Source organism: Trichosurus vulpecula, chromosome 3 (assembly GCF_011100635.1).
Source record: "Trichosurus vulpecula isolate mTriVul1 chromosome 3, mTriVul1.pri, whole genome shotgun sequence".
Classification (NCBI taxonomy): Eukaryota; Metazoa; Chordata; class Mammalia; order Diprotodontia; family Phalangeridae; genus Trichosurus; species Trichosurus vulpecula.
The window spans coordinates 173100552-173111256 of NC_050575.1; positions in this window are offsets into that span (position 1 = coordinate 173100552).

The following is a 10705-nucleotide window of genomic DNA, read 5'->3' on the forward strand; positions in this document are numbered from 1 at the left end:
AATGGATATTAGGTGGGTCTGTTATGTGAAAACTCTTAATTCATCACAAATGTTGAATTATTTCTAGTTGTTTATCTAGCTTTCCTTGAGTTTATCATAGCACACATGTTCTTTTACTCTGTGTCAAAGGCATTACACTGATAAATGCTTTGGGAGTTTGCTCTTATTAATATTTTTTCTTCATCTCAGGGTAAATACATCCAGCCCAAATTGAAACTCTAAATAATTTTAATGTTCTTTTTAGATCAGTTAAGCTTTTTCTGAAACTATCATTATTTAGAGCAATTTTTAAAAATATTTACCCTTGATTTAAAATTTAGGAAGAATCTAACATAAATCTCTTGTCTTTTACATTTATTTTATTTTATACCTTGGGATTTCACAAAATTTTAAAATAATTTTCTTAATAATAACTTTAATGGAAAATAAGAAAAAGAAATGTTGCTAGCAGATTTTGAAAAAATAGGAATGTACATCTTTAAAGCTATTTGGTTTCACTTTTCCATTTTGTTTATTTTTGTTAGATTAGTTTTGCACATTCTATGAAAAGGACTGAGGATGTTATAGTGGTCTCGCTACTTCTGTTATTCATATTGTTAAACATATGAGCAATATTATCCTTTAAAAGGAAACTATGTCCCTACTTATTCAACATTTCATAAGATACTTTATAAGATACTATTGTAAGAATTTATCTAGGGTAAGTTTCTCATTGAAAGTTCAATAATTAACAAACATTTTTTGAGCTCCTACTATGTGTAAAAGCACTGTATTAGATGTTGAGGGAGAAAAAAAGATAAATTAGACATTGTCTCAAGCTTGTAATAACCTCACAAAGGAAGATAAGACACATACAATGCAATCTACAATGCAAACATATATTTATCTCTAATACACAAATATAAGCATATGGAATTACAAAGTACTTCGAGAGTTGAAACCCTTTTTGGCATCAGAAACTGCTTTTAGAAGTTAAGTATTAAATAGAGTGACATTTCCTCTGGGCCTTGAAAGATGGGAAGAATTTCAACGGCTTTATTGAATTGAACAGGTAGGGAAAAGCTTTTAAGGCATAGGTAATGTGCATGATCACAGGCATTGAGGTGACAAAAATATGAGAAAACATCAGGAAATAGCAATCCAGTTAGGTTGAAGTAGAGTAAGTGAAAGGAGGTAGTGGGACATTAGGTGGGTACCAGATTGTAGAGGGGCTTAGGAGTTTTGACTTAATTTATTAGGTATTGGGGTGATAGTCAAGGGTTTTAAATATTACAATCACATGATCTAGATGTTCCTCAGATTTTTTGGCAGCATTGCATAGAATGGATTTGAAGGAAAATGACTTACAATGCTATTGTAATAGTCTAGACTAGAGGTAATGAGGGACCAGGCTTAGAGTGGTAGTGGGAAGGTGGAAGGCAAGTTTCTGAAACTACTTGGGAAAATGCCACCTCCTTCTGCATCTAGGGACTGGGAGAATGGGGAAAGGGTGGTGCTTGTGGTGGGATTGGTAAGACTTAGCAGGTATTCATAGGAAGGGAAAAAAGATGAACAGTTGTAGTTTAGAGCTCATTTTGCAATGTTCTTGAGAAAAATGTTTTAAGTATTTTTCAATTACAATTCAAATAATTGCTTGATGATAGTGGTTTTTCCTTTATTTCCTTCTTCCTGGAACTAACTACTTCTTAACAGAGGTTATTTTCAAGTATGAATTAAACTGGTTTGTATTTTGAAATTCAAAGAGAAGGGTTATTAGATAGAGATAGGATCTGTAGTTGATTATATTTGAGGATATTTCTCACAAGTTTTATGGTATTTGATAAAGTTTGTCCTGAGTAGAAAGTTTCTTCTAAATTCAATCTTTTATGGATTTTTAAATCACCATTAGATATTTATTTCAAATACATTGCAAATTTCCCCTTCAATTTCTCACAGTTGGGAACACAAAGAAAAGGTGAAATAAAGTTTATAGGAAATAGTTTGCTATAGAAATAAAATTTGTCACTTTGGCATTCATTTTTGAGGTAGTTCTGAAATAAGTTATCAGTAACATTTTTTGCCGGTACTTGTACCAAATATGAAATATTTTTGATATGAGATTTTCATTTTCCCAAATAACACTTCTGACTGATAGGTGGATCGGAGAAAAGTAGAGGGGCAGGTAGGTGGTACAGTGGATAGAGCACCAGGCCTGGAGTCAGGGAGATCTGAGTTCAAATATAGCCTGTGTGCCCTAGACAATTCGCTTAACCCCTATTCGCCTCAGTTCATCTGTAAAATGGGGACACTGGAGAAATGGCAAACCACTCCAGTGCAGAGTTGGACACAATGACTGAACAACAAAAACAGTGAAGATGTAACATATAATTTGATAATTTACTTTTCTCCTATCTCCTCTCCTAAAATGTCTATAGTCTTTTAAATGTGGGCCTGGTCAAAATGAGAGTGAATAATAGGAGCAGAGAGTATAAAGAGTTAACAGGCTGAAATTCTATTTAACTTACCGAGTCCAGACACGTATTTGTGGATTATTTGTTTAGGGTAAGAAAACGATTAAAGCTAAACCCAGATTGCCATGTTGTTTACTCCTTCCCTCTACGTCCCACAAGAGGGACATCTTCACTTTGGGGGTTGATGTGTTGATTCAAGCTTGACAGCAAATTCTGTTGGCAAGTTTATAGTAACACCAAATGTTAGATTTTCAAATGTAGTGTTAGAGGTGGCATCAAGTTGGAAGGAACCTTAGAGATTATATAAACCTTCATTTTACACATTAAACAGGTTTGGAGTGGTTAAGTGATGACCAAGTTTATATTGATATTAAGTGTCCGAATTAAGATTCAAATCAAGAGTGTCTGACTCCTACTTCAGCATTCTATTGCCCCATACAGGGCTGGATGTTACTGTACTAAGAAAACTTAATGTCAAAGTTGAAAGAACATTGAGTTGTGAGTTAGGAAGTATGTATTTTTAGATCTGGTTCTGCCACTGTCAAGCTGGTGACCTCAGGCAATTTGCTTCCCTTCATTTATGCAGTGAGAGGGAGCTGGACTAGATGATGTTAGGGCCAAAATTCTGTGATTTTGACCTACTGGACCAAAGACTAATTTTAGGACCAGGAATACATATCCAGTCTGTCCTTTGAGAAAAATGAATGTTTTGGGTATAGTTTTGATTAAGTAGTTGAACAGGCTAACCTGTCCAAATATCTGCCTCTATGACATTTTACCAGAGGACTTTGTTAGTTTGTGCAAATGATACGCTATCACACAGTTGACTGCATTTTTAGGCCACTTCACTGTTACTACAACAAGGGCATCCAGGTTGAGAAAAGCCCATTTAACAGGTTCTGACTTGTTCTTTGGCTAGAAATGATCCCTTGTGTTGTCATCTCTCATCATAGGCAACATTTTCATACAAAATTTCATTTTTCCGGCATTGCCAAAGCTCTGCTTCCTTTTTAAAAATGGGAAAACAAATTCACACTGTCTGGAAGGGTGAGTAACATTCTGATTGTTGAATTTTGTTAGAAAGAGCTTTTGAGAGGTGAAAAACATCAGTGACAAAGTTATGCTGCCCAGATGACCACAGAATAAACTTTAATTAGACTATCAACCCATGATCTTCCAAACTGATTCAGTGGATGTTTTGTTCACAAATGTTTACAAATAGCAGCATGTGTCATGTTAGAATAGCTATTTTCTAATTGAGCATGGGCATTGATCTTGGAAGGACTTTTTATGAGAACAATGTGTCATCAAACTATTAATTTGTCATTTGATTTGATAGTATTTGTTTGGGGGGGTGTTTTTATTTTGCTAGTAATATATGAACTTCTCAGTGGACTAATGAAGCTTGCTTGGTTCCAATGTGTGCAAGAAACAGAGTTTTTTTGTTCTTCAGTTCATAGTGATAAGCTTGAATGCCTTCACCCCCTCCCCCAATTTAATTTAATTGGTCCAACATTTTTTATAAAAACGCTTTTAGTCTTTATTAAGTTTTCCAAATGTTACCCCTCAACTGCCTAGCATATAAAAATACTTAAATAGCATTATATGATACCAGTAATTGCTTATGCGTGATTCTGAGGGATTAGGTTTATTTTGTTTGATCCCAAAAGATAAAACCAATAGTGATAGAAGTTGCAAAAGAGGCACATTTAGTGTTGGTGTCAGGAAGAAACCTCTTAACACTTAAAGCTGTCCAGAATTGGAATAAGCTACCTCTTGAGGTGATGGGTTCAACCTCATTGGAGGCCTTTTGGGTAAAGGCTGAATGGCTGCTTGTCAGGTATGTTATTGTCAGGAATACATTATGAGTTGGGCTAAGGGGGCTACTGAGGTCCCTCAAATTCTTTGTATTCTGTGATTCTCTCCTTGGGAAATAGAGGACAGTAGAGTGTTAACGGGCTTATCCTTGGGGAGAAAACACTTTAAAAGACTGCAACTATAGAATCACACATTGTTGGATCTGGAAGGGATCTTAGAGGTCGTCTAGTCCAATCTCATTTTAGAAAGGAGAAAACGCCTCCCAAGTGGTGAAATGATTTGTCAGTAATCACAGAGCTACAATTAGTGACAGCCAAAACGAGAAGCCAGGTACCCCGATTGTCTAGAATTTTTCCTCTCACTTGTCTCTAGACATGTTTTTCTAGTGTTAATGTTTACATTTTAAGGAAGAAGTTTATTCAACCTATTTTCCCTCTTCATGGTTTGATTTTAAGTGAAGCACAGTAAAGCCTAGGTCACTCAGAAGCAGAGTAATTAGAAACATTGTTTCTGTGGTTTTTTTCCTCCTCCATTTGCCTTTCAAGTCCGAGACAAAGTCTGCAAGCCATCAGGAATTAAAACCCACACCCAACAGAAACAACTACAAAAAAACTCTTGTTGATGTTGTGGGGCACACACTCAGCCCAATATTTCAGAGAATATTCATTGTAATTCACAATGTTCCTGAGGCACTATAGAACCTTCACAGAAATATTTGTTTTTTTATATTTTGCTTACTTCACCAGAGAAGTAGAATAACAGTTTATGAAAATTTTCACTGAGGTTTGAATGGTTGTCTTGAACCCCCATTTGCCCCAGTTTAGACCCTGAAAAATCCATATTAATACTTTACTGTTCTTAAGTATTGTTACTTTGTTTTTGCTTTACAGATTTTCCAGAAAGTCTGACTTCTATTCTTTTTGTTATAACGAAACTCACAGTGATCATCCAACTGTTTTCAAAAGTCCCAATTTAAATTCTGTCACTAGTTTAGCCATAGCCAACCCTGGGATTATGAGAATTGAGCCTGGAGCCTTTTCTGCTTTTCAAAATCTCAGAAAACTCAGTTTGTATCACAATAATCTGACAACTGTATTGGCTTCCTGGTTTTCTTATCCAAGGCACTTAGAAAATTTAACGGTATCATTGAACAGCATCAAGGAGGTAGGACCATATATGTTGTCCAGTTTCTCCAACTTAACCACTCTTAATTTGGCAAACAACAGAAGCCACATGATTGCAGTGGAAAGTCTAAGGAATTATCAAAGTTAAAGATTTTAGACCTATCTGGGAACAATCTTTCTGTCTTGAAAGAGATATCTTCAGCGGCCTCAGGTCCCCATCTGTGAAACTGGGTCATAACCCATGGGATTGTTCATGTGAACTTCAAGATTTTGGAGCCTTTCTGCAAGGTAACTTTCGGAGGGATCTATACTATTAATAGTGAATATTGGGGGCAGCTAGGTGGCACGGTGAGTAGAGCACTGGCCCTGGAGTCAGGAGGACCTGAGTTCCAATCCAACCTCAGACACTTGACACACTTACTAGCTGTGTGACCTTGGGCAAGTCACTTAACCCCAATTGCCGTGCCTTCCCGCCTCAAAAAAAAACAAAAAAACAAGAAAAATTTAAAAAAAAATAGTGAATATCGACGATTCCATTTAAGGTAGACTTGCCTTTAAACAATAAAAGTGTTCCTGAATTGATGTGTATTAATCATTTAAAATACACCTGAGAGTGAAACATCCCTTAGTTTCTTCATACGAAACTAAATTTTCCTACTGGCTTTGCTTTAAAAAATTTTATACACGTATTTGCATTATTTTATATACTTCCTAGGATATGAATTACCTAAACCTTAATATGGGACTCCAGTATACCTTCCCTATAATAGATGCTTGAATGTTGGTTTAAATTTAGTATTGAAATCATAAAATATTGATATGGAAAAAGTTTCAATGTGTTGTTACGTATAATTTGAAACCATGCTTTAAATCAGTCATATGTAAGTGTCACTTTATTTTGTGATGGGGGAGAGAAAGTCTGTTCTTTTCAGTGATCTCTTGGTATGCAAAATGTTATTAGCATTGCTACCTTTTTACCATGTTTTGATGAAGGCAAAAATATCTGACTTGTAAAAAGTAAATATTTCACTCAACTGATAGCTGAGTATATTACTTGACTCAACGTTATAGGTTCTTAAAAGAATAGAATTCTAGTCCTGACCAGGAAAACTAGGTAGTCCATTAAATGTCGCTTGGATAGGAAAATACAAATCACCAAGGTGAATTAATGGGGAGGCCTGGGCCTAGAGAAATTGTCCCTTGTATTTAATACATTTCAGCTCATTTTTTTGTCCATTCAAGTACCATTTACATTCAGATTGAGAGTTGAAAAATTAGAGATGTCAGTTAAAATGTATCTTCTGTCAAGTAAAATGAATTAGCTGGGAGGAAAAATTCCAAGCTTTTTGCAAGTATTTTTGCATTGACCAACTCTAAAACATTTTGCATATATCTTAACATTTCTGGGCCTCAATTTCTTCATCTCTAAAAGAATTTAAATGATTTCTAATGTCACTTTTGGCTTTGAGATTTGTATTTTTAAATCAAAAGGGTAGCTTATTTTAAATTTCAAAATCACGAATTTCAGTTTTGAAAAAGAATCTATTACCATAACAAGCTCAACAAAAGGTCAATCTAGACTCTGCTTGAAGAACTCCATTGAGAGATGCTTTCTCAAGGCAGTCCACTTTACTTTTGGATAGTTCTAATTCAGGAAAGTTTTCCTGATAGGAAATCTAGATTTGCTTCTTTGCAATTTCCATCCTCTGAGGCCAAGCAAAACAAGTCCGGTCTTGCATGACAATCCTTTAAATACTCAAATTTATGCCTTTCCCACCTAAGTCTTCTCCAAGATAAAAATCTCCTATTCTTTGAACAAATCTTTCTTTGACAGGATCTTGAGAGCCCTTAATATTCTGGTTTCTCTCTTCCAGATATTATTCAGCTTATTAATGTCCTTTCTAAAATGTGAGGCCCAGAATTGAGCACAACATTCCAGTTGTGATCTCACCAAGGTAGAGTCCAGTGGGTCTATCACTCCCTTTTTGCTAGAAGATATGCTTGGCATAATGCAGTCCAAGATCACATCACCTTTTTTTTTTTGCCTACTATTTTATACTACCGAAGCACATTGTTTTCCACCAAAACTCTCAGATCTTTCAGACAAGTTGCTGCCTAATTATGTCTCCCCATCTTGTACTTAATGAAGGTAATTTTTTGAACTCATATATAAGACTTCGCAACTTTCCTAATTACATTTCATCTTGACAAATTTCAGCATAATATTCTAGCTTCTTGAGGTCTTTTTAGATCCTGCCTGTCATCCAGTGTGTTAACTGACCCAGCTTTGTGTTTTCTACAGATTTTATGAGCACCTATACCTTTAAGTCATTCACAAAAAAAGTGTGGCAAAGGCTATAGATTCCTGGAGCACTTCAGTGGACTGCAGTGGAGACAGGTGACATGGAACCATTCATAGGGTGACTCTTTGAGTCTGGCCATTCAATCAGTTGTAAATCCATCTAATTGTACTGCCATTTTGCTCTTCTCTTTCCAGCTTTTCCATAAGAATAATATCAGATACTTTATCAAACACTTGATAAAAATCTTTATCAAACAGTTGATTAAAATCTTGGTAACTATATGTTCCTGATCCAACAATTTATTAGCCTTGTTAAAAAGATTAGTCTAGCAAGACTTTTTTTTTGTAAATAAAACTTTATACCTTTTTTTTAACACCATCCATTTTCAGTTTTACCACCAAAGAAGTGTTTATGTGTATATATTTCTGTAGCCACTCTCCAGTTTTTTAAAAAAAACCTAATCATTTGATTAAAGATGCTTTATTTATAAATATTCTCTGTACAAGGTTATCTCTTGTTTTTTAAGGTTTTTTTCTGATAACTTTTATATCAATTTCATTTGTGAAATTATATTATTATATAATTATGTATTATATCACATCATATCCTGTACCTTTCTGCTACCTTACAAACCATCTTTTTAAGAAAAAAAAAGAGCTCAGTAAAAACTAACCAAAATATTGATTGAATATGACATTATATATATGTTACACATCCTTCTTTACACCTCCCCTCTTCCCCCGTTCCCCTCGATCTGCAAAGAAGAGAAGGAATTTAATTGTTGACATCTCTTCTTTGGGATCAAGGTTTGCATGACCTCTTATTGTTGAAGCCATGTTAGATCCTCGTGATCACCACTTCTTTTCTAGATGTTCACTAACCATTTCCTTAATAATATGTTACATTAAATAAAGTCTTATTTCAGTGTCCATTGTAGTGCATAGGTGATGCTTGGGTTCTTGAAAACCATGCTGATGGAACACAAGGTCTAGTAGGTCCTATCAAGCTAGAGAGATGTCTAGTTTGGGCCAGGACAGATATTATTTGTTATTGGAGAACCACTGTGACTAAGTTTGGAGAGCCTCTTTACCGGGTTGGCCCGTAAGTAAATACACTTTTGGTTACTAGCAAATTTAAAAGATCCTTTCCACTAAATATAGTAGTAAAGCAAAGATTCCACATAGTTCCATGTTATTTGATATAATTCTAGAAATGGTAGCAATAGCAATAAGAGAAAGAAATTAAAGTTACATAGGCATATGCAAAGAGGAAACAAAACTATCCCTATTTGCTGATGTTATGATAATGTGCTTAGAAAATCTTAAAGAATCAGTTTAGAAACTAATTGAGAAAATTAAGCGCCTCAGCAAGGTACCATGTACAAAATGAACCCACAAAAATCAACAGCATTTCTATTTAGCCATAACAAAATCCAGGAGTGCGTAATAAAAAGGCAGGTCCCATTCTAGATAACTACAAAATGCATAAAATACTTAGAAATCAACCTACTGAAGCATGTTGAATACTTTATAGGTACAATCACAAAACGCTCCTTAAAGAAATAAAAAAAATAGTTCATTGCTTATGGCTGACTATGTTGATATAATGAAAGTGGTAATACTTCTCAAATCATTTTACAAATTTAATGCTATTGAAATCAAACTATCAAGAGGATACTTTATAGAGCTAGATAAAATAACAATTTGATGTAACAAAAGATATTGAACATTGAGGGGAATAGTTAAAAGAGGTAGTATTTGAAGGAGATGTAGTACTTCTAGACCTCAAAAAAATGTAGTTAGTTGGTACTAGTTAAAAAAAATAGACAAATAGATCAATGTAACAAACTAGACAAGGAAGAATGTTGAGCTTATTAACCCAGTGTTCTATAAAACCCAAAATATAAACTACCTATGAAAGAATTCTTTATTTGACAAGTCTTGGGGAAAACTGGAAAGCCTTTATTTGACAAGAACTGGGAAAACTGGAAAGTGGTCTGGTAGGAATTAGATTTAGATAAGCACCTTTCAAAATGTATCACAGTAAACTAAAAATGAACCTGCATATTAAAGATCAAAAACCAAAAACTAATTAGAGGAGAGTTAGATCTGGTATCTTTTATAGCAATGATAAGAGGGTGTTGTTTTTAACCAAACGAGGAATAGAGGTAACTACAAAAGATAAAATAGGCAATTTCTCCAAGACGCATAGACAACAGAAATAGTTAAAACCAAAAGGCATTCTCTAAAGCATAAATGGTCAAATACGAATACATTTCACAAAATATTGCAGACAAATGACAATTACATGTAAGAATACTCCAAATTATTACTAATAAAAGAAATATAAATCAAAATAGTTCTGAGATTTCACCTCACATGCAACAAATTGGCACAGATAGCAAAATTCAATGCATTTATGCAGAAACATTAATAGTGGCACTTTTTTTGTAGTAGTAGTAAAGAACTAGAAACGATGTTCATCCATTGGGAAATGGCTAAACATTAATGTAATGAAATATTATTGTGCTGTTAGAAATGATGTATATCATTAATGCAGAGAAGCATGGGAAGACAATTGAACTCATACAGAATGCAGTAAGTAGAACCAGGAAAATAGGATATGCAATGACTCTAGCAATGTAAATGAAAGAACAATAATAAAAAACTGAAATTGAATGCTTTGAAATTATAATGTTCAGGCTTGGCCCAAATGAGATAGAAGAAGGTACTTCCCCTTCTTTTCCAAGGTCAGGGACTCACTGGGGGAACACTGAATATCATATTAGATTTTTTCATTGTTAAGTTTTGTTGAACTTTTCCCCCTCTCTTTTCTGTTCTTTGATAAGGAGGATGGCTCCCTGGGAAGGGAAGAGGGGAGGGATACATTGGTAAAGATAAGTGATATAGGAACAAAATATATCAATAAAATTTTATTTTAATTAAAAAATTGTCTACTACATTGTAGAAGGATTGTAATCTTGGTTAGTAGAGAGAGTGCCCAGTGACAA